Below are 21,100 nucleotides of genomic sequence, written 5' to 3'. Positions count from 1 at the left end.
CGTGGTCGGTGACTGGCGCCCCTCTCACATCTACTACTCCCATTCTTACTCTCCCCCTTCCACTCCCTTTTCCCTTCCCTCACCTCACTTCTACTTGATGTACCCGAGTTGGTGCAGGCTAAGGAAGTTAATCCGGTGCACTTACAGAGACTTACACTCGTGATAAGAGACTCTAGCGTGTTTGTAGCGTTTCGTCGCCTCTAACACCTCCCACTTAAGAACGCCTGGCCATAAATCTCCGTGCGAGTCCAAAGGCGACACTACATTTCTTGAAAACAAAAGAAAGTCCCCCGGGAGCCAAGGCGCAGGAAGGCACTTGTCTGAATGATATATGCAAGCGACGAGAGCCTGGAGGATATAGTGATGCAGTCTTACGCCGCGGCCTCGTGAAACACTCCTCACACACACCGAGGGAATTCAAGCACTGATATTCAAGAGGAGGATGAAGAGGATCAGGAGGAGGAGGAGGAGGTAGAGAGAGAGAGAGAGAGAGAGAGAGAGAGAGAGAGAGAGAGAGAGAGAGAGAGAGAGAGAGAGAGAGAGTGTGTGAGGCAGGAAAACTGGGTTAAAGCGAGTGTAAAATGCAGCGCTCAGGTTTATATTAAAAAAGATAAACAAAAAATACTGCTTAAGTCCGCCCCGCCCACCGTGGAAATTTGCACCAAGCTTTTACGAAACGGAAGCTGCGTGAGGGGCGGAGGACACACCCTGGGGCCCGAGTGACGAGTAGCGACGATGGGGGCGTGGTGGCGACGTGTGGGCTGACGATGAAGGAAAGGAAGATGATGTGGCAGAAGGGAAAAATGATAGCTATAATTCCTCTCTCTCTCTCTCTCTCTCTCTCTCTCTCTCTCTCTCTCTCGTCGTTCCTTTTGTACTTTCTACCCTTCTCAAAATAGCTTCTGTTGTTGTCCACGAGAGCGAAGAGAAGGGAACTTGCCAACATACCAACACGACACAAGGCGACACAGAAACAGGCTGAGAGGGGAAAAAAAGAACAGGAAAACAGATGGGAATGAGAGACAGAGAGGGGGGAGAAACAATACCCACTCGAAAATCGTACTGGGGAATTCTACAAGATCTCTAAATTCTAGGAGGATTAAACAGTTCAGAGAAAGAGAAAGAGGATGATAATATGCAATAAAGAAGAATGGAGAGTAATGAAGGGGAGGGGAGGAGGAGGAGGAGGAGGAGGAAAGATGATAGTACATTAATGTCTTATGATGCAACACACACACACACACACACACACACACACACACACACACACACACACACACACACACACACACACACATGCAGTCAAGGTTCTCATAATTCAACCAACACCACACAGCTCCCTCACTTTTAATCACATAATTGGCTTGTTTGCGGCGCGTGGTGGACAACCCTTGCAGAAAAAAAAAGAACACACATCCCTAAGCAACTCCTGACGCAAATCCTGACACCTGAGCTTGAAACGAAGTGTGTCAGGGAAAGAACTATATATACATACACTTATATATTTTTTTTCCCTACCTTGGTGTGTGTGTATTTTTTTTTTTTGTCCTATTTTTTCACGGTTTCTTTTCTTCTTTGTTTAAGTGTTGTGACTTTACGACTCAAGGTAAAGTAAGAAAGATAAAGAAAGAGAGAAAGAGTTATTGTCAAGATAAAGTAACAAAGATAAGAAAGAGAGAAAGAATTATTGTTATTTTGTTATCAGTTACTTTCTCTCTCTCTCTCTCTCTCTCTCTCTCTCTCTCTCTCTCTCTCTCATTGTTAAAGTGTAGTGACTTACATGCCAAGGTGAAGTTTAAGGAAGAGAGAGAGAAAGAAAATATGCAAGAGTGAGTTACTGTTTTATCACCTGCTTCTTTATTTATATCCTATCGCTTTTTCATTCTTCGTCACGCCATTCTCACACTTCTTTCTCTTAGTTACTGAAGTACAGAGAGTTAAGGTGAAGCTCTAGGAAGTGGAGGCTCATGTTTTATCACCGCTTTCAACATTTTTTACTTTATCTTCAGAGTTTTCGTTAAGTCTGATGGAGGAGATAGCTGTGGTGGTGGTGGTCATCATGGTGGTGGTGGTAGCGGTGGTCTTGTAGCTACTCATGGCGCCAAAGCTAGTACGACTCAATTCCTACGACCACATGACAGACGCTTTCCTTTTTTTTTCAACGTGGTATCAACTCTCATAAATTTCAGTTGAATGAGGTTGAATCTTCCTCCTCCTTGCTGTCTAATCTCCCCTCGCTATTCTCCCCGGCATGTGTTTATCTGTAATTAAGATGATCAGCGTGTATTTTTGGCCTATTCCAGCCTATTTCATGCTAATCATAGCCTGCGAAAAAGAGACCCATGGCTGACCAATGAGCGGCAAGCTTTGATCCGTCTTGACCAATCGCACCCCCGCGTCCACGCTGATTGGGTAATACGTAACGCAAAATGGATAGTGATTGGCTTAGACTTACTGACACTCGCTCCTGGTGTTCCTCCTGGCGCTATAAAAATCTGAGGGTTTTCTTAAGTTTATATCTATGTTTTCCGACGCTGTGTTTGTAGCCAAGTGTTCTCTCAATACGTGAAGAGATTAAGTACATTTAATTCTCTCGTGTTTTCTTGATCTTTGTTATTAAACTTTTCCACTAATTTCAGTTTACAATTACGTTCTGGTAATACCGTGAAATTAAAGTATCTTCTATGACTTCTCTGGCAATTATCATCAAGGTTAAGTTCCCCAAAAGTATCGTGTTAATGAATCGAAGCAATGAAGGGGTCTCTTCTCCAGTCAAAAGGAAAGTTTCATCTGGGTCTTTTGAATCTATTCCTATCAAAGCCAACTTTCATAACAAAGCCGCTTATCCCTGAACCGAAATATTTGTCATCTTCTTAGATTATAATTCGTCTATTTGTGTATTTCGAAACAACTGAAAGATACGTATACCTTCAAATCCTACTAAATATGGACTGAATACTACTACCACCACCAGTATCACCACCACCACCACCACCACCACCACCACTCCTCTTTGCACGAACTCACACTCAACATGTAGTCTGACTGACCTAACCTTATTTTTACGACGCCAGCACCTCGCCTCCGTGCCCCTCCCTCTCCCCCGGCCCTGCACTGCGCCAGGCTTACACAAACAGTGCGCCAAGCCACAAACTACGCCGAGAATGTGATAACGAACGCGTCCCAAGAACAGATAAGGTGCCCCCATAAAACATTACCCAGTCCCACCCTTTGCCATCCTCGGCAGGAGCTCCCCCCTTCTGCTATAGTGGAGGAGACACATGCCGAGCCGATGAGTGAGGGCAGGATAACAGCAGTACTCTTCAGCATGTTAACTTACTGGCTCCCGAGTTTTCTAGAAAGGGTACAAATTTAACAATCTTCATTCTAACGTTGGTGGTTCATTTGGTTTCTATTTAGGAGAGGTACAGTTTTAACATTCTACAGTATTCTAAAGCAGTATTTCCTGACTTATCTAGAAAAGGGAAGGGTACATAACTGAAATGTCATAAGAGGTGATGAATTGATAAGTAAAGTCTGCATTCTGTATCATTCCACACACAAACACATGTTGATTCTAAGTTGGCAAAAAAAATATATATATACAGCATCGTAAAGTCTTCAGTTTAAATAATATATAAAAGGATGGAAATCAGCATTCTACCTTCTAACACGGTCGACTGGGAGTTAACAAGATAAAAGGGTACAGTTCTACAACGCCCTAACTCGTTGAATCGAAAAGAGGAAAAGGTAGAATATCAAACTTCCGTACTTTCAACACTTTTCTTCGTCTTTCACCTTCTTCACCTCTTCACAACTTCAGGCGCTTCCTATTCTCCATGAGTACTCAGAAATACTGCTTCATTATCACGACTATTTTCCAAGGACACATAGATGAGCAGCCAGATTCTTAAGACTGTTTGTCCCGTTAATAATATAGATCAATCAATCAATCTGTCACTTGAGCCCTTCAAAACCCTGAAAAGACCATGTAATTTCAACGAACCTTTGGAAAGTATTGGTGGTGCGGGGCATAAGTGTTTCAGAGTCGTAGAAGTCACAAAGTCACAGGTGTGTGAGTGACGGCGAGAGACTGAACGCAGTGGCAAAAAAAAAAAAAAAAACACACAGCAGCGCAACTGTTTATGCAATTGAGGAACTTGGTATTGTGTAATCAGACGCTGGAGAGTTAGGGAGGCGGAGAGGAAAGCTCCAGAGAAACTCAAACTTCTGTAATATCAACAGTGCGAGGGAACCCGGTAGGCAGAGAATTGCTCCCAGGGACCAGAGAGAAACTCCGTCGGGAGAGAAAGAAACAAGGCGAGAGAAAATAATTTGAGGAGGAGGAGGAAAAGCAGAGAGAAAGCAATAAATCAGGTATGCATGCGTGTGAGTATTAATTGAAACGTATTTTCTTATCTTAGGTTCAGTGTATTTTTAATTAGCCCAGCGAGGCGAGCAGTGCAAGATTATACCACATGAAAAGTACATAAGAACTCGCAAAGAAAAAAAGACCCTAATAGAAAAAAAGAAAACTTTGAGACAATCTTCCCCCGTGCGTGACCACTCCGGACGAGGACACGTGCCTTCACCCAACCCCAGTTTCGGCTCAAGTTTTAATTGGACCCCATAACCGGTTTCACTAATCTACGCAAGTCACTGTCCCTAGTCCCGCGTGACACCCAGATAGCGCGGGGAGAGAAACGGAGACGGATAGAGAAAGAGAGAAAAGTGAGAGCGAGAGAGAGAGAGATAAAAATATAATCGTGTAGGACTGCTGAAATACTGTCCACCCGTCACCACAATACGACGCGGAAATAAAGGAGTGCCAGCCAGTGAGGGGAGGCGCAGCAGTGAGGGGAGGTGAGGGGAGGGGGAGTGACAGAGGTGTCTCCCCTCACACACACCTCCCTGTCACCTCGTGAAAGTCATTAAGGAGGCCAGGTAAGTGTGTGTGTGTGTGTGTGTGTGTGTGTGTGTGTGTGTGTGTGTGTGTGTGTGTGTGTGTGTGTGTGTGTGTGTGTGTGTGTGTGTGTGTGTGTGTGTGTGTGTGTGTGTGTGTGTGGCGCAAACAAACAAGGCAGCTGTCACTCAGATGTGTCTTACAAGAAGGGAGAGATTATTTGCAATTCATTCTCATAAACAACTTCCTCAGAGAGAAAGAGAGAGAGAGAGAGAGAGAGAGAGAGAGAGAGAGAGAGAGAGAGAGAGAGAGAGAGAGAGAGAGAGTGAGACATACATGCATACAAACACACAATCAGACAAACAGATTCATCTTTCCCCACAAAACTAGCAAAACACACACACACACACACACACACACACACACATATAGAAACCTCTTACAATAATACAACTAAACAACAACAAAAAAACAGGTAACATCAACAAAACATCGTGTACATTAACAGATCTTTACCCTTTCCTAGTAATAACATCGGCAACGAAATACTTAGTAATGATACCAACGTTTTATGGAGCCGTAACGAAGCAACTCAAATAACGGGAAAGAATAAAGGGAGGTGGGAGAATTTTTTACAAAGTTATTACATTTCGTTATAGAGAGAGAACGGGGATTGTAATTCTTATATACATTAAAAGATAAGCAAAAAGGTACAAATACTTATTGTTCTCCACCAATAAGAACTCTATCGAATTTACCAAGAAGAGAGAGAGAGAGAGAGAGAGAGAGAGAGAGAGAGAGAGAGAGCAAAAATTCTTACAGTGCAGCATTTTTCCTCTTGTTTTTTTCCTTCCTTTGCTTTCACTTTTAATGTTGGAGAAAGGGAAAGGAGGAGAGGAGGAAATAATCTCTTATGTGTTACATTTATTATACTTACTGTTATACACTCTCTCTCTCTCTCTCTCTCTCTCTCTCTCTCTCTCTCTCTCTCTCTCTCTCTCTCTCTCATTCACGCCTGGAGAAATAGAGTGAGGGAATGAAGTTGAGGAGGGACAAAGGAAGAGGACGAGAGAGAGAGCGATAGAGAGAGAGAGAGAGAGAGAGAGAGAGAGAGAGAGGAGGAGAGAGAGAGAGAGAGAGGAGGAGGAGGAGGAGGAGGAGGAGGAGGAGGAGGAGGAGGAGGAGGAGGAGGAGGAGGAGGAAAACAAACTTCCGTGCTACGCTATTTTATTACTTTTCCCGACGATGGAGAAGCTATGAAGGAAGGAAGGAAGGAAGGAAGGAAGGAAGGAAGAAAGGAAGGAAGGAAGAAAGGAAGAAAGGGAAAGAGAAGGAGGAGGAAGGAAGAAGTTTGTGCTAAGTTACATTATTTTCCTCTCTCCTTTTACTTACGAAGAGAGAGAGAGAGAGAGAGAGAGAGAGAGAGAGAGAGAGAGAGAGAGAGAGAGAGAGAGAGAGAGAGAGAGAGAGAGAGAGAGAGAGGAGAAGCAGGTCAGAGAGAAGCAAGAGGAGGAGGAGGAGGAGGAGGAGGAGGAGGACACAAGACACTCTGACTACATTCGTATATTTTACAACCACTTAGCTCTTAATTCTTTGTCGTGCTTGTCAGAGTCGTGGCGGCATTTAAAGGTCCTTGTGTGTGTGTGTGTGTGTGTGTCGTTACCTTCCGTCTAATAGTTCCAGTGACCTTACGCCTCCACACTCGTTATGATTTACACTTTAATGAGTCGCAGTAATAAAGCGAATAAGTGAAGCGAAGAATAAACTGCAAATGTTGTTTAAGGGGACAGTGTTAATTTTAATCTTTATTCGGGACTTCAGTGGTGGCGTGTGTGTAATTACTCCCTAATGATCTATAATGAAGCTATCACACCTGCAAAATATAACACGATGGGATGATAAAATGTAATGTATAGACTTGTAATTACACTCGTATTTCAAAGCAAATGTCGAGTTTTAACTGCACATGATATTAAGTAAACATGAGCGCTGGTGTACATTACTTGTGTTTCTCCCTCACTGCTGCTACCACCACGACCACCATCGCTCCTACCACTACTACCACTACTAATGTTGCTATCGATCTTCCTAACAACAAATGACATACTAACTTTTTTCCATTATTTGTTTATACCCACAAAACATTAACACCACCTTATGTTCAGTAAATACTACAGATATCGGTCTTCCTAACAGCAAATGACATACTAACCTTATTTCATTACTTATTTATACCCACAAAATATTAACTCCACCTAATGTTAAGTAATGTAAGTGTTGTAGTGTGTATTCATCCCTACTACAGCCATTACAAGTATCACCTTTACCACTCCAACCACTACTATTACTCCCATTAATATTATCACAGCAAATCCTCCTTAAACTAACAATACTATCTATGTACGTAAGCTATACCACAACAAATATCTCGCTACAACCTCCAATTAATTACCTGTACATATCAACACGTTAAAAAAACACTACCTTCTCTCTTTATCACCTGCCACTCACCTGCACAATGACGCAACACAGCCAGATTCTCCCATAATCCACAACAATGCAATGATAATACACCTTCACAAGTTCCCAAGTAAATGTCACAAGTAATACACTAGTGCCGTAATACGCGAGGTTCATGCCAGGTCTCTTCCCTTCACGGTCCCTTTGGTAGCTAACCCAGGATGTGACGCGGCTCTTGGAAGTCAGTCCTCCTCATCTGCTTGGTTCGGAAAGAGACAGCCATGAGTGGAGGCACAGGATGGGACGCCAGTAAACCTTGTAGCTACTTGGTGTTTGTCAGTTCAGCTTGGATATGTGTGACAGGGGAGATGGTAGGGGAGATGGAAGAGGTGGTAGGGAAGGTAAGGTAATAATGACAAGGATGATAGGGATGTAGAATAGAAAGCAGGTGATGGGGAAAATATGGCAGAGGAAAGTGATATATGGCAAAGAAGGGAAGGAAGTAAAAGGAAGATGAAATGGAAAAAGATGGATGGTAAGGAAGGCAGGGGACGGAAAGATAAGATAGCAGGGGAAAGTGATAGCCATGAGAGAGAAGAGAAGAAAGTAAAAGTGAAGATGAAATGGACAAAAATGTATGGTAGGGAAGGCAGGGGCGGCAAGATAAGATAGCAGGGAAGGGTGACAGAGGATAAAGACAGGGTGAGTGCTTGCGTGGCGGTTCAGAGTCCATCGGGAATAGAATCAGCGGTTGAGTGAGCTGACCTTTACCTGCAATCCTCGCTAATGATGATACAACACTTACACTAATTTCGCTCATTACACACACACACACACACACACACACACACACACACACACACATTGCCTCACAAATCTACACTTTCCTTTCACTCTACACACCCCCACCCACACCCTACGGCGGTACAAGACGACACACGCCCCTCCCCCACGCTCCATCCACGACAGCACGCCCTTCGCACGTCAGTCAGAGGTCGTACAGTGGGCTAATCTTGCGTCACTCACCCGCCACCCACCGCCCGCCCATCCCTCATCACCATTCATAAAGAGACAGATGCGCGGCTCTCTTATTTATCCATTTACTCTCTTATCTTAGGCGAGACCTGCTCTTATCTATTTCGTGGGGTGTTGCTTTCACTCTCCTTGCCAGCATGTTATGTTAATTCCTCCTCCTCCTCCTCCTCCTCCTCCTCCTCCTCCTCCTCCTCCTAAACCTCCTCCTCCTCCTCCTCCTAGTGCTGCTGCTTCATGCTTCACGCTCTTCATGTCTCGGGAAGGAAGTTACTGAAAAATTACTGTTGTTTTATTTTCTTTCTCTCTTTTATTTTATTTTATTTTCGCGAAGTTTTGTTTTGTAATCTGTGAAATCAAGTCAATATTTATCTTTTCTTTTGTTTTCAGCGTGTGTGTAAATCATTACGTGTCAGGTATTATTACTATTTGCATTATTGTTATTATCATAATTTTATGATCATTATTGCTATTTAACTGACCTGCAAATTGCTAATAGTGTTTTTTCCTTTATTTTTATTTTTACATTCATTTATTTACTTACATTTGTTCGAGCGATATTGGACACAGAGGTAACAAAAGTTTGGAATAAAAAAAAAAAGAGATCCACTTAAATGACAATCCCTGAACAAGAAATGCCAAGTAGAATGGTCAAATAAGAGAGGATAAGTGTGTTGAAACATTCCTCTTAGGCTTATCCCACCATTCCCAGCATGTCAGCAAGGTATTTCTGACATAACACACTCCCAAGTTACACACTACAACTCTCAAAGCAAGTCCTACCTGTTACCTGCCTGTCTTCCTGTTTCTACCTGGCTGTGTCTTGAGCTAAAAGGTAAAGTCTCTCAGGTGAATTCTAGAAATAATATCCCTCTTAAAATCATTCTCTTATATGAAATTATGTCGTTTTTTGTTAAGTTAGGTTAGGTTAGGATACGTTTGGTTTGGTTTAGTTTGGTTAAGTTTGGTTAGGTTAGGTTTGGTCTGGTTTAGGTGAGGTTAGGTGAGGTTAGGTTAAATTAGGTTAGGTTAGTGGTGGTGGTGGTTAACTGTAAGTGGAATTTTTTTAAGGTGGACGTATCACGGTGGAACTTTCGAGGATGGAATTGACGTGAGATGAAACTGATGTGGGTGTGAAGTGACGTATATGGAACTGACATGGTAAAAATAGACGTAGTTAGAATAGAAGTGAGTGGAATTAAAGTGGGCTCGAATAGACGTGGTTGAAATTGATGAGGTCTGGAACTGATGTGGTCTGGAATTCAAATGGGGTTGTGATTGACTTACTTGGAATTGATGTAGTCTGGAATTGACGTAACTGGAATGATGTAGTTTGGAACTGAAGTAGTTGCAGTTAACATAGCTGTAATAAAACTGATAAAAAATTATATTAAGTTTAACTGAAGTGGGTAAAAACAACACGAGAGCAAAATTCACTAAGACCTAACTAACCTGACAGAAATTCATAAAGGTGGGTGTTTAACTGACGTGACTGGAACCTTCAACTTACAATTCCCACACCCCACTCTTGCCAGGCTGTTGCGAGCTGAGCGAGGCGTGGGCGTTTGAACACTGACACTGGAGTGATGATGGGGCGTTATTGCTGTTAATGTATCAGTAACGTGTCAGGTGTTGCCAAAGGTTATTGTTATCAGGTGGCCTCGTTATGGTAATGGTCACCTTGCAATTTTTTTTTTCTCTTTCTCTCTCTCTCTCTCTCGCTGCCATGTCACTTCACCTTTAATAGGTGAGTTACATGTGTGTGGGATTATTTTCTCACATAAACACACTTTTTACTTTACCGGGAAGTTCTTTTCTTTTTTCCTTTTCTTCTTAATAGGTATTAGTGATAGTGTTCGGGTAGTGTATGACTATATTCTTTCTCTTTCAGTAATATGTTAAATATATTTCAAATCACCATATTTATTATTCGTTAGTAAGTGGAATGCGTTTTCTTTAACATAAAAATACTGATAATACAGAAATATTTTGAGGCTTTATTTCTATTGACTGAGCAACTAAAAGGATCATATTACTTATTAGGTAACCATGTCAATTAAAAAAATACATTTGCAAATTTTAGTCCAATCGACTCTTAACCCCTTCAATACTGGGATGGATTTTTACAATGAGCTTTGGGTATGATTAGACGGTTTTATTGAGATAAGAAAGGGTCTTTAATGATCAGAAGATTAATGGCCAGAGTCTTCACTATTTCAATCCCCACATGAATTTCTGAGTGTGTATAAAATCACCAAATAGTAAGCAGAATGAATATGGAAACGCGTCATGGCACTAAATGGGTTAAAACTCTAAGCTATATAAACACAAACAAACACTTCAAACTCATACACATTACTTAGATAGACATTTACTTATTGACACTATTGATCTGTTCATATTTATTCATTCCACATCATGATACATGGATACTTAACTCCTTCAGTACCAGGACGCGTTTCCATATTCATTCTACTTACTATTTCGTGATTCTATACACACATTCATGTGGGGGATTTAAATAGTGAAGACTGTGGCCATTAATCTTCTGCCCTCTATAGACTCTTCCTAATGTCAATAAGATGATCTAATCGTACACAAATCTCAAGGTAAAAATGTGTCCCAGTATTGAAGGGGTTAATTCATGACTATTTCACCTTCGCTCAGTGCATGGCCGCCGCAGACCGCAATCTCCCGAGTGGTGTTTTATGCATGACAAACAAACAGCGCCATGAATCTGCTGCCTGTGAGCTATAGCCGCCTGCCCTCGTTTGGTTCATAATTCATTCTGCGTTTTACTGCCTTTTTATTACTACTCTTCGTCTTTTTATTGATATTATTGTTGATGTTTTTCTTATATTAATATTTTTGTCTGTTCTTGTTATTTATTTTCTGCTTGTTCTTGTTTTGTCCATGTTTTTATTTGTTTCTGGTGTTTTGTGTTGGTGTTTCGTGTTTGGTTGGTGGTGGCTGTGCTTAACTACGTATATTTGCTTAAAGTCTTGCTGTTGTTGTTCCTGGTGCTGTTGCTGTTGCTACTGGTGTTGTTGTTGTTGTCGCTGTTGTTGTTGTTTCTAGTGCGGCAGCTGCTGTTGTTGTTTTATCTATGCAATGTCCAAGCGGGAAAACAATAGCCGTCAATGAATGGAGGGAGAGGAGTATTGGAACGCAGAATACGACCCCAAACTGTTGGCCAAAATAAACAGCAAGCCTCGGTTAGGGCGTGTGAGTGTGGCTGTGTACTTAACCTACACACACACACACACACACACACACACACACACACACACACACACACACACACACACACACACACACACACACACACACACACAGTAAACGCTGGTAATATACACCCATTTTAAAGCAGTGAATGTAAAAGAATCACGGGTGTTTTGTTGAATTACAGTTAAACTCGACGTGAAAGAGACGAGAATGATAAGGGAAGGAAAACGTGGAATTACACACTGCAAAGAGGTCGATTCCTTACTGCTGTTAGTTGTGCAGTTTGTTGTTACTTTACTGCAGCGAGGTTGTGAAAAAAAGACACTTATAAGAGCAAATTAAAGGCTGGCGAAGGAAGGAAAGAATTAGAGAAGTGTACATCTCAACAAAAAGGAAATATTGGGATAACTTTTACCGAATATCAATACAAAGGGGACTAAGGGGAACGAAGCACATGTGATAATAACAAAAATTATTTATGAGAGCAAATAAAATCAAATAATACCATGAAGAAGAGAAAGAGAAGACTATAAGTGATAAAAAGAAACAACTTGTAGTAAATCTAATCAGTAAATAATATAGAGAAGAAAATCATAAATGAGAATAAAAAAGTAATAAACAGATAAATTAAAGAGAACAATAGCAAAGGTCCAACAAAAGAAAGAATAACAAATGGGGCAAAAGAAAAGTTAGAGGAGCAAATTAAATCGAACAATGGCAAAGAGGAAGAAAAGAAAGACTCCGAAAATATGAGTAGGAAAGAAAACGGGACACGCATTGATTCCACTCACAAGAAATCTCTGCACACAAACACGGGACGGTGAAGCAGTGAGCGGGTCGAGTCTTGGGTCCTTTAATGGCCATCGTTTGCCTCGCCAAGTATAAACAGAAGCGTTTTATTGTTCTGTCGAGACTCTACCTTCCGGTTCATGTAGACTTGCCTACGATCATTCACGGATAGTTTGGTTGTGAAGAACTACATGCGTGTGTGTGGGGTGGGGTGGTAGAGGGGGGAGGAGTTGCGTTATGTATCACTGTGAATGTAATTTGTAGAGAAAAAACTAAAATGATACAGTCGAGTCTTTATTTAATTATTTTAACATGATCTAGAGACTCGTTGTTCACTTTCTTTTTTTTCTTTTTTTATCGAGGCAACTGAGGAAGGCGCGGAAGGAGGCGATTACACTACACACTACACATATGACCTCTTATTTTTTCTCCTTCCTCTCATGACTCTCCCCCAGGCATTTTCCTCTCCCTCCACACTCCCTTCTCTCCTTTCACCCACACTCCTCTCCCTCCACTGAGTCCTCCTATACCTCCGTCCCCTCCTCTCCACTTCAGCCGCCCTTCCTCTACACTACATCGTCACTTTCCACTCTAGCATACCATTCTCTCCCTTTTCAACATCCTTTCAATTCACCATCCAAGCTTTTTTTCTTTCTCCTCGAGCTCACATCCTTTTTCCTTTCAATTTTTCTCTTTTTTTCTGTTCTTTTTAGCTCTCATTTCTACGCAAACCTTTCAGCCTTCCCCTATTGCTATGTACTTGATATACTCCCTACTTTTCTTGATCTTTTATTGTTTATATTGAACCTCTTCTCTGTTCTGCACATCCTCGTCTTTTTTTCAGGTTTCTTCAAAGCACTCCACTTGTACCGCTCTCCAACAAAGTGTCAACCACACTTTACCAGCCACTTGTTTTGTGCTGACAACACGTGCCTGACTTTGAAAGATCGAACAAGATTGCCTGAAGTGAGGAGTGAATGCGAGAGAAAATTTTTTGTTAGTCTTTTTAACCCGTTTTTATTTCCTCTTCTTTTTTCTGTTTTTGTTTTGGATCTGGTTCACTGCAGTATTCATGGCGGCCTTTCAAGTGTGCCTCAGTTTGATACAAAAGTAAATAAAAATATTGTAATAAATGTACCAAACCACCACTGGCCAATCAAGGTGAAGAGGCGAAGGTTTATGAAAGTTTGTGTGGTTCTTTACGGAAAACACTGAACGTTTTGATGTTTGCATTAATTATCGACTGACGCTTGATGGAGAGAGAAGGAAAGAAGGTGAGGAGGAATGAGGAGAGAGGGAGGGAGAGGGAGAGCCTACAACCTTCACACACACACACACACACACACACACACACACACACAGTCTCCTTCCAATATTTTCCTTTCTTCTGTTCCTACCTCCTCTCCTCACATTCATTAATTAAGGAAGCCGACCTGGTCTAACAATACCTGTCACGAAAGATAATTTAATCCAGACACGGAATAAGGAAGGAACGTCTCACACACACACACACACACACACACACACACACACACACACACACACACATCTGGCTAATTTCATTTGTCACTGTCAAACTGCATTGTGCTTTGTATATCGGTAATTATTTTTCCCAGGTGTTGAGGTAAAGGTGTGATAGAGGTGTTACAGGTGATACAGGTACAGGTAATGCACAGGTGAGCACATAAGGCACTACAGATTTTCATTGTAATTCTTGCTTCCCTCACTCATTTTGCAGCGTCAATTGCTTCCCGTATTCATTTCAATAGGGATTCCTGTTTCCCGAAAGCCTAGATTCAAAGGGATCGAAGCCGTTTCATTAGCCTTTGATCCTTTTAAGTAGGTTTGGTGGGGAACGCGACTCGCTGCTTCGGAACAGTGAGGCTTCGGTATCACCTTTTGTTCCGAACTACATCCTTCTTCTTCTTCTTCTTCTTCTTCTTTTTCTTCGTCTTCTTTTTCCAATTGATCTATTGTTGCTGGTCTTTGGGTTGTTGTTGTTGTTGTTGTTGTTGTTGTTGTTTTGTATGTTTTTTTCTTTGCATCAAGGTAATCTTTCGTCTTCTCTTACTGTTTTCAATCTCGTTTTTTTTTTTCTCTCTCTCTCATTGTTCTTATTTTCTTTTCGCATTCCCTTCATTATTACCGCAGTCAATACTTTCTTTACTATTTTATTCTTCTTGCCCTTGTTTTATTCACCTCTTTCTTCTCCTCCTCACCACCACCACCACCACCACCACCACCACCACAACATACAAGGAGGGGCTGAGGAAGAAAAACCTTTAAAAAGAGCACCTAACAAAACTTTAAACACAAATACACTGAAGCCCCAACATAACACAGCCACTCACCTGCCACGGCACCTACACCTGTAACACACCTTAACACGTCTTTGATTACAACATAACACCTTGCGGCTCTCAATTAGGTCACTGGGGCGGCCTTGGTTAGCGCTACAGCCACACGCCATGCAGACCACAGACACAATAGGAAGGAGGGCAGTGTGGTGTGGTGCGGTAAAACTACTTTGAGCTTATGTGGTTATGGTTCTTTTCCTGTGTGTGTGTGTGTGTGTGTGTGTGTGTGTGTGTGTGTTGTTTATCTGTTCTTGTGCAGCGCTAAATGATTCTCTCGTAGTGTCTCTTATCAATATGTTTTTTTTATTTATCTTTCTCTATCTTTAATCTCATATTTCCTCTTTAGTTACACAGAAAACGAGATTATTAAACAGGTATGTGATATTCAACCTTGGAAATACGAGTTTATGCCCACATTTCCACGCAAAAATCAGGTAAAATACTGGAGTTACTTTTCAAAGACTTTTTCGTCCACTCGGCAGCAGCTGTGAGTGATGGACTACATTTTCTTGACGTCATTTCCAGCCCTCAACTTTGCTTACTTCGTTTATAGGTAAGAAAAATAAATTAAAATAAAGGCTAATGTATACACAACTTTTGAGACACTTATCCTTCACTGTTAGACGAAACTTTTTGACCTTTCTTTTTGCAACAGGCACCTCAATGATCCTTTTTTTTTCCTTTTGGCCAGTGCTCTTCACATAAAAAAAGCACGACCCTTACGGCTCCTCTCGCGTGGTCGTCTTAAATAAAAAAAGGAGAAAAAGTGCTCAAACACGTAACCAGACAACGCAACAACGCATTTTCTTTTCACTCTTCCCCTTCACGGCGTCCTCTAGTGCCCCGCCTCTCCCTCCCAAGCTCCCGAGCCTCGCTAATCCTCTGCGGACACTCGTGGTTCCGCGGAGCACCCTAAGGATCAGCTCCAGGGTTCCAGGATTTCAGGGCTACAGGGTCCCACAGCGAGACGAATTCAATTTCTTCACGGTTAAGATAAACAGGGAAAAAATGTTGGGCTTTAAATGGAAACCCGATAGCACGTCGATCAAGAATGAGTTTGCGAAGTTAAGTAAATAAAAAATGCTATTTATTCCTCAAGGTTTACTTATTGTTCAGCTTAAGTGCTTCTTTGTTATACTGTTTGGAATATAAAAAAATAGGAAAAGTAAATTGTTCTGTATGTAAATTTATACGTCTGTTAGCTCTATTGAAGTACTGTGTGTTATGATCAGCAAGTGGAAGAGCTCCATAGGTGAACGTTACATAAGGACTGACTGATTTGTATAAGTAAAGTGTTCTTGTTTTAATCAGTTATTTTGTTTAACTCTCATCTAAAAATGTTTCCTTTTTAATTATCTTTTCCTCAGCAATATCGATACTCTTCTTTTGACTTCATTTCTATCAAGGCTACAAATGTTCCAGACCCTTTCCACCTCAACTCTACAAATATTCCTTTCTACAATTTCTGTGGAAAGATCATTCAACACCTATCTTTCAAGGCTCCAAGTGGCTTTTTTTTTACCCTTTCTTTCAATACCACAAATACTCTTGTTAACCATTTATTCTTTCAAGCCTGCAGAAACCCTTTTAAAACATTTACTTCAATGTTACAAATATCCTCTTTAACCCTTGCTCTTTTTACCCTTCCCTTCAATGATTCAAATTGTCCACTTTTAGCCTTTCTTTCTCAATTCATTAACCATTTTCCAGTGCTACTAATACACTTCTGACTCTTTTCTGCTCAAGCTTTCTGAGAGAGAGAGAGAGAGAGAGAGAGAGAGAGAGAGAGAGAGAGAGAGAGAGAGAGAGAGAGAGAGAGAGAGAGAGAGAGAGAAGAGAGAGAGAGAGAGAGAGAGAGAGAGAGAGAGAGAGAGAGAGAGAGAGAGAGAGAGAGAGAGAGAGAGAGAGAGAGAGAGAGAGAGAGAGAGAGAGAGAGAGAGAGAGAGAGAGAGAGAGAGAGAGAGAGAGAGAGAGAGAGAGAGAGAGAGAGAGAGAGAGAGAGAGAGAGAGAGAGAGAGAGAGAGAGAGAGAGAGAGAGAGAGAGAGAGAGAGAGAGAGAGAGAGAGAGAGAGAGAGAGAGAGAGAGAGAGAGAGAGAGAGAGAGAGAGAGAGAGAGAGAGAGAGAGAGAGAGAGAGAGAGAGAGAGAGAGAGAGAGAGAGAGAGAGAGAGAGAGAGAGAGAGAGAGAGAGAGAGAGAGAGAGAGAGAGAGAGAGAGAGAGAGAGAGAGAGAGAGAGAGAGAGAGAGAGAGGAGAGAGAGAGAGAGAGAGAGAGAGAGAGAGAGAGAGAGAGAGAGAGAGAGAGAGAGAGAGAGAGAGAGAGAGAGAGAGAGAGAGAGAGAGAGAGAGAGAGAGAGAGAGAGAGAGAGAGAGAGAGAGAGAGAGAGAGAGAGAGAGAGAGAGAGAGAGAGAGAGAGAGAGAGAGAGAGAGAGAGAGAGACAGAGAGAGAGAGAGAGAGAGAGAGAGAGAGAGAGAGAGAGAGAGAGAGAGAGAGAGAGAGAGAGAGAGAGAGAGAGAGAGAGAGAGAGAGAGAGAGAGAGAGAGAGAGAGAGAGAGAGAGAGCAGCACAAGCACGAGGCAGGTAAGAAGTTCCTCCCTGGAGTCTCATACACAAGTCAAGAAAGGAAAGAGGCAATTGCTTTTATTTATTCCCTTAAGGACAGAAATAAGCGCGTGGGTAGTAGCTCTTGCACTCGCCACTGATTGCATGGCGTCACGCGTGGGCAGGCCGATGCAGACAGGCCACCGCGGCACGCCCTTGGCACTGGCACCGAGGGACAATGAGGTGGAGGCGCGAGGAATGTGTACGAAATTTGGTCACTTCACCTGTAATATGCCGTGTGTTGGGGTTCCCTCCTTTGTGTTCGTAGGTGCACGCACGGACTCCTGTGGCCTCCTCTGGGCTCCTTGTGGTCCTGGTGTAGTTTGTTAATAGTTTAGTTGCAGTTGATTATTAGTTACTCCACGTAGTTTGCTGGGAGTTTACCTGCAGTTTAGTACTAATTTGTCACGTAGTTTAGTGGAAGCTTACCTGCAGTTTGTTGTTAGTTTGTCAAGTAGTTTATATTAAGTTGTTTGTTTGGTGTTCATCACGTCGTTTGTGAAAAGTTTGCTTATTTTAGTATTAGTTTACCTGTTGTGACCTGCTAGTTTGCCCTTTGGTTTACCAGTGATATACGTATTTTTTTTTAGCAATACAACTGGTTTATTTGTAGTTTAGAGGTAGATCGCTTATATTTGCACAGTTTGGTAGTAGTTTACAGTAATTTTAGAAGTTTTCATGAAGTATGATAGCAATAACTCGCATTTTACAACACTAGTTTACAGTCTACATACAGTTTATCATTAGTTATTAGGCAGTTTACAAATAATGACTACAATTATAGTTCCAGTATTTATATTTCCTTTATAATCTCTCTCTCTCTCTCTCTCTCTCTCTCTCTCTCTCTCTCTCTCTCTCTCTCTCTCTCTCTCTCTCTCTCTCTCTCTCTCTCTCTCTCTGAAGTCTGCGTATTTCGAGGTCCGTGCCATCCTGGTAACAAACTCCTTAATCATCACTCAGTACTGTCAATCCGCCGCCTTTGTTCGTCTTTGTTCTTGTCTGACACTTGGAGAAACTTTTCTGCGTTTTAAATGAGACACTCCACTTGACTTGCCTTGTGTATTACTTGATTCTAATTTCAATGTTTCGTTTCATATCGCGTGTGAATGAACTCTATGCATGATTAAGCCTTCACTCTCAGTGGCAACTAAATTTTTACGGCATAATTAGAGTTGCGTGATCGAATGGCAGTTTTTATTAGGATGATTACGAAGAATGAGAGATAATTACACAACAGATCAAACAAAAGAAGTTGGATGTGAAAAGGATATCAAGAAAAAAAATATTACAAACACGGTTCAATTCAGTTTTAAATAGAATTGGACTTGGAATCGTTACTGCATCACATTACACTCGCGGTGACGTGGGGAGGAAAATAAGAGAATAACACACAACATGAATGACAACTGTACATGAAATCAGACAGAATAAGTCGACAATCAGAGTCAAATCAATAAAAAATGTCTTGAAAAAGGATCCACGTTAATTTTTAATACATCTGGACTGGCAATCATCTCCTGAACACCTGTGGAATGAATGCTGGTCATACATGAAAGCAAACCAAATAAGTCAACCATCAAAGCAAAACCTAGAAAAAAAAGGAGCCTCAAAAATGGATCTACGTTACTTTTTAATAGAACCGGACCAGAAATCGTTACCGGAACACCCAACACTCGAGGCCGTATGAAGCGAACAATGACACGCACTGTGATGTTCAAACTGCTACTCTTTTGAGACGAGTAGGAACGAGCACGCAGCTTTGTGGCGGTGGCCGCAGGGAAGCCTGATAAGGACCTGCGTGAAGAGGCGACGTTAGCGGCGACAAAGGGATGAAAGCGTGCTGAATGTCTTTTACTGCTGCTCTGCTCGGGGAAGGAATGCAGTTACAGAGCTCAGAGGAACAATAAGCAATGCAATAGTGATAAAGGACTGAGTTGGGCAGCAATGCGACCAGGAGAGACGAGGCATTTCACTCGTGTCAGAGGGAGAAGAAATGACACGGCGGAATTCTTTTTGCCTTCCCCTCTCTCGTCAAGCGATGGGGAGAGTGGGTTGTGTCCCGCAGTGCCACGCGCCTCAGAAACACTCCTTGTGCGGCTGATGAATAAGACACCTGAGGGAGGGAGCAGACTGACAAGGCGCCGCGGCACACAGGACAAGCCGCCTTTTGAACCTGGGATCCCGCGCTGTAACATTTCCTGGGCGGATCACAAGGCAAGAGCGTCTGATGTCATAAGAGTAGGAGATCGCGCGGCGGTGTTGCTGTGAGTGATGGCTGCTAGGACGAGTAAACACACTGTAAATAGAAAAATTTCAGGCCTTTTTCACTCTGTCTGTGTTGAAATTGTGTGTGATTGCAAATAAATAAGATTTCAAACACCGAAAACATAGAGCTGCCTACAAGGAAGATGAGAGAACGAGAGATAAACACTTCAGCCTTGGCCTGTGAACGATATAAAGTCACAGTCTTTAGAGAAAAAAGAAACAAGAAACAAAAAATACTTCACAAGACGGATGGAGACCAGTAGAGGAGAAACCTCGATAAGACAGAGAGGAAAGACATGTTGCTGGTGCATACAGAAAGGCGAGAAAGGCGAGCTGGAACACAGGCAAAACTAGAATTGTACCTTATGAATACAAAATCGCATCGCAGAGAACAACGCAGATGGAGTCACCAGCCACGGAATGCTGGCTGCTACGAGCAGGTGTGTCGCAATCACGAGGGACGAGGAAGGAAGGCCGGTTCGCCGCCCTGCCGCGCCTTCACAACACAGGACAGTTGATCAAAAGCTGAACTTATAAAATAATTCACTCCAAGGCTCAACATTAATGCTAACTTTTGTTTAATTGATTAACATGAACAGAAGAAGAGCGGTTAAGTGAGTGCCAGACTGCATCCTGAACCTTTCTCTTCCTCACCGAGACACGCGGCGCCCTGACCTTTGTGTTGCAGGGGAGGGTTGTAGTGGTTGTGATGCCGACCCGGACTCATGCCAGGCATGCTGAGGCATGGCGGAGTGGCCAGTGGGAGGAGCCAAAGTGCCACTCACAATGCCAAGGCGCCCGGCGGCATTCACCATCGGCGCCAGGGAGACGCGGCAGGAAAGTTGAGGCAGCGGGTGACGGTCAGACAAGCAAATGGCTGGACTTAACAAAATGAAATATGAAAAAAGTTAAGGATGAACCAGGAAGACTGGACCGTTTCTGTGGAGATCGAGATCGAGATGAAAGTGGTACAATCAACTCAAGCTCTTAAACAGAAAAAACGTCATAACTGTCTCCTAGGACTGTCCGTCAAACGTGACGGAGAACAATGAAGTCCTCGGGGCGGGAAGGGAAAGGAAGGGAAGAGACGGGAAGGGAAGCGAGACGCGTTACTGTGTTCCGCTTTCATATTGAAGTCATAAAAATCTGGCACTAGTCAGCAGAGTTATGGTGATGAAAGGGAATTTATACAACTTGCTCTCAGGTTGGCGCAGCGCCCGCAGCCAGGGGTTCAGAAATAAGGAGATTCAAAGTATGAAATACCCACAAAAATTAAGTCGCCGCTCGTACACGCACATTAAAAGTCCAGTTTTGTGGCAGAACTCAGCATTAGGAGGCAAAGTTGTAGTCTCTCGCGGCAGCAGAGTTTCAGCGAGGGAATTATGAGTGAGGCTCGCCAGTGAAGATATAGCACTCAACAAAAAAGAAAAGTAATGCGCTCATGAAATAATGAAAAAAAGAAAAGTCC

At 42.4% G+C, this 21,100-nt stretch overlaps 1 protein-coding gene across 3 annotated transcripts in view; it reads left to right on the top strand.

Moving 5' to 3' along the window:
* LOC123519326 (zwei Ig domain protein zig-8-like) overlaps positions 1-21,100 on the top strand; it is a 94,965-nt gene that overhangs the window by 104 nt on the left and 73,761 nt on the right. For 2 of the 3 annotated variants that reach the window (XM_045280546.1, XM_045280548.1), the window contains one exon: positions 4,425-4,944. The gene's annotated coding sequence lies outside the window, so the exon portion shown is untranslated. Of the gene's footprint in view, positions 5-4,424; positions 4,945-21,100 lie in introns of those variants that run through there. The other variant, XM_045280545.1, reaches the window with a different exon arrangement.

This window comes from Portunus trituberculatus, chromosome 45, assembly GCF_017591435.1.
Source record: "Portunus trituberculatus isolate SZX2019 chromosome 45, ASM1759143v1, whole genome shotgun sequence".
Taxonomy (NCBI): domain Eukaryota; kingdom Metazoa; phylum Arthropoda; class Malacostraca; order Decapoda; family Portunidae; genus Portunus; species Portunus trituberculatus.
Note: the sequence above shows the minus strand (reverse complement) of the source record. Positions and strands in the feature narration are given on the sequence as shown.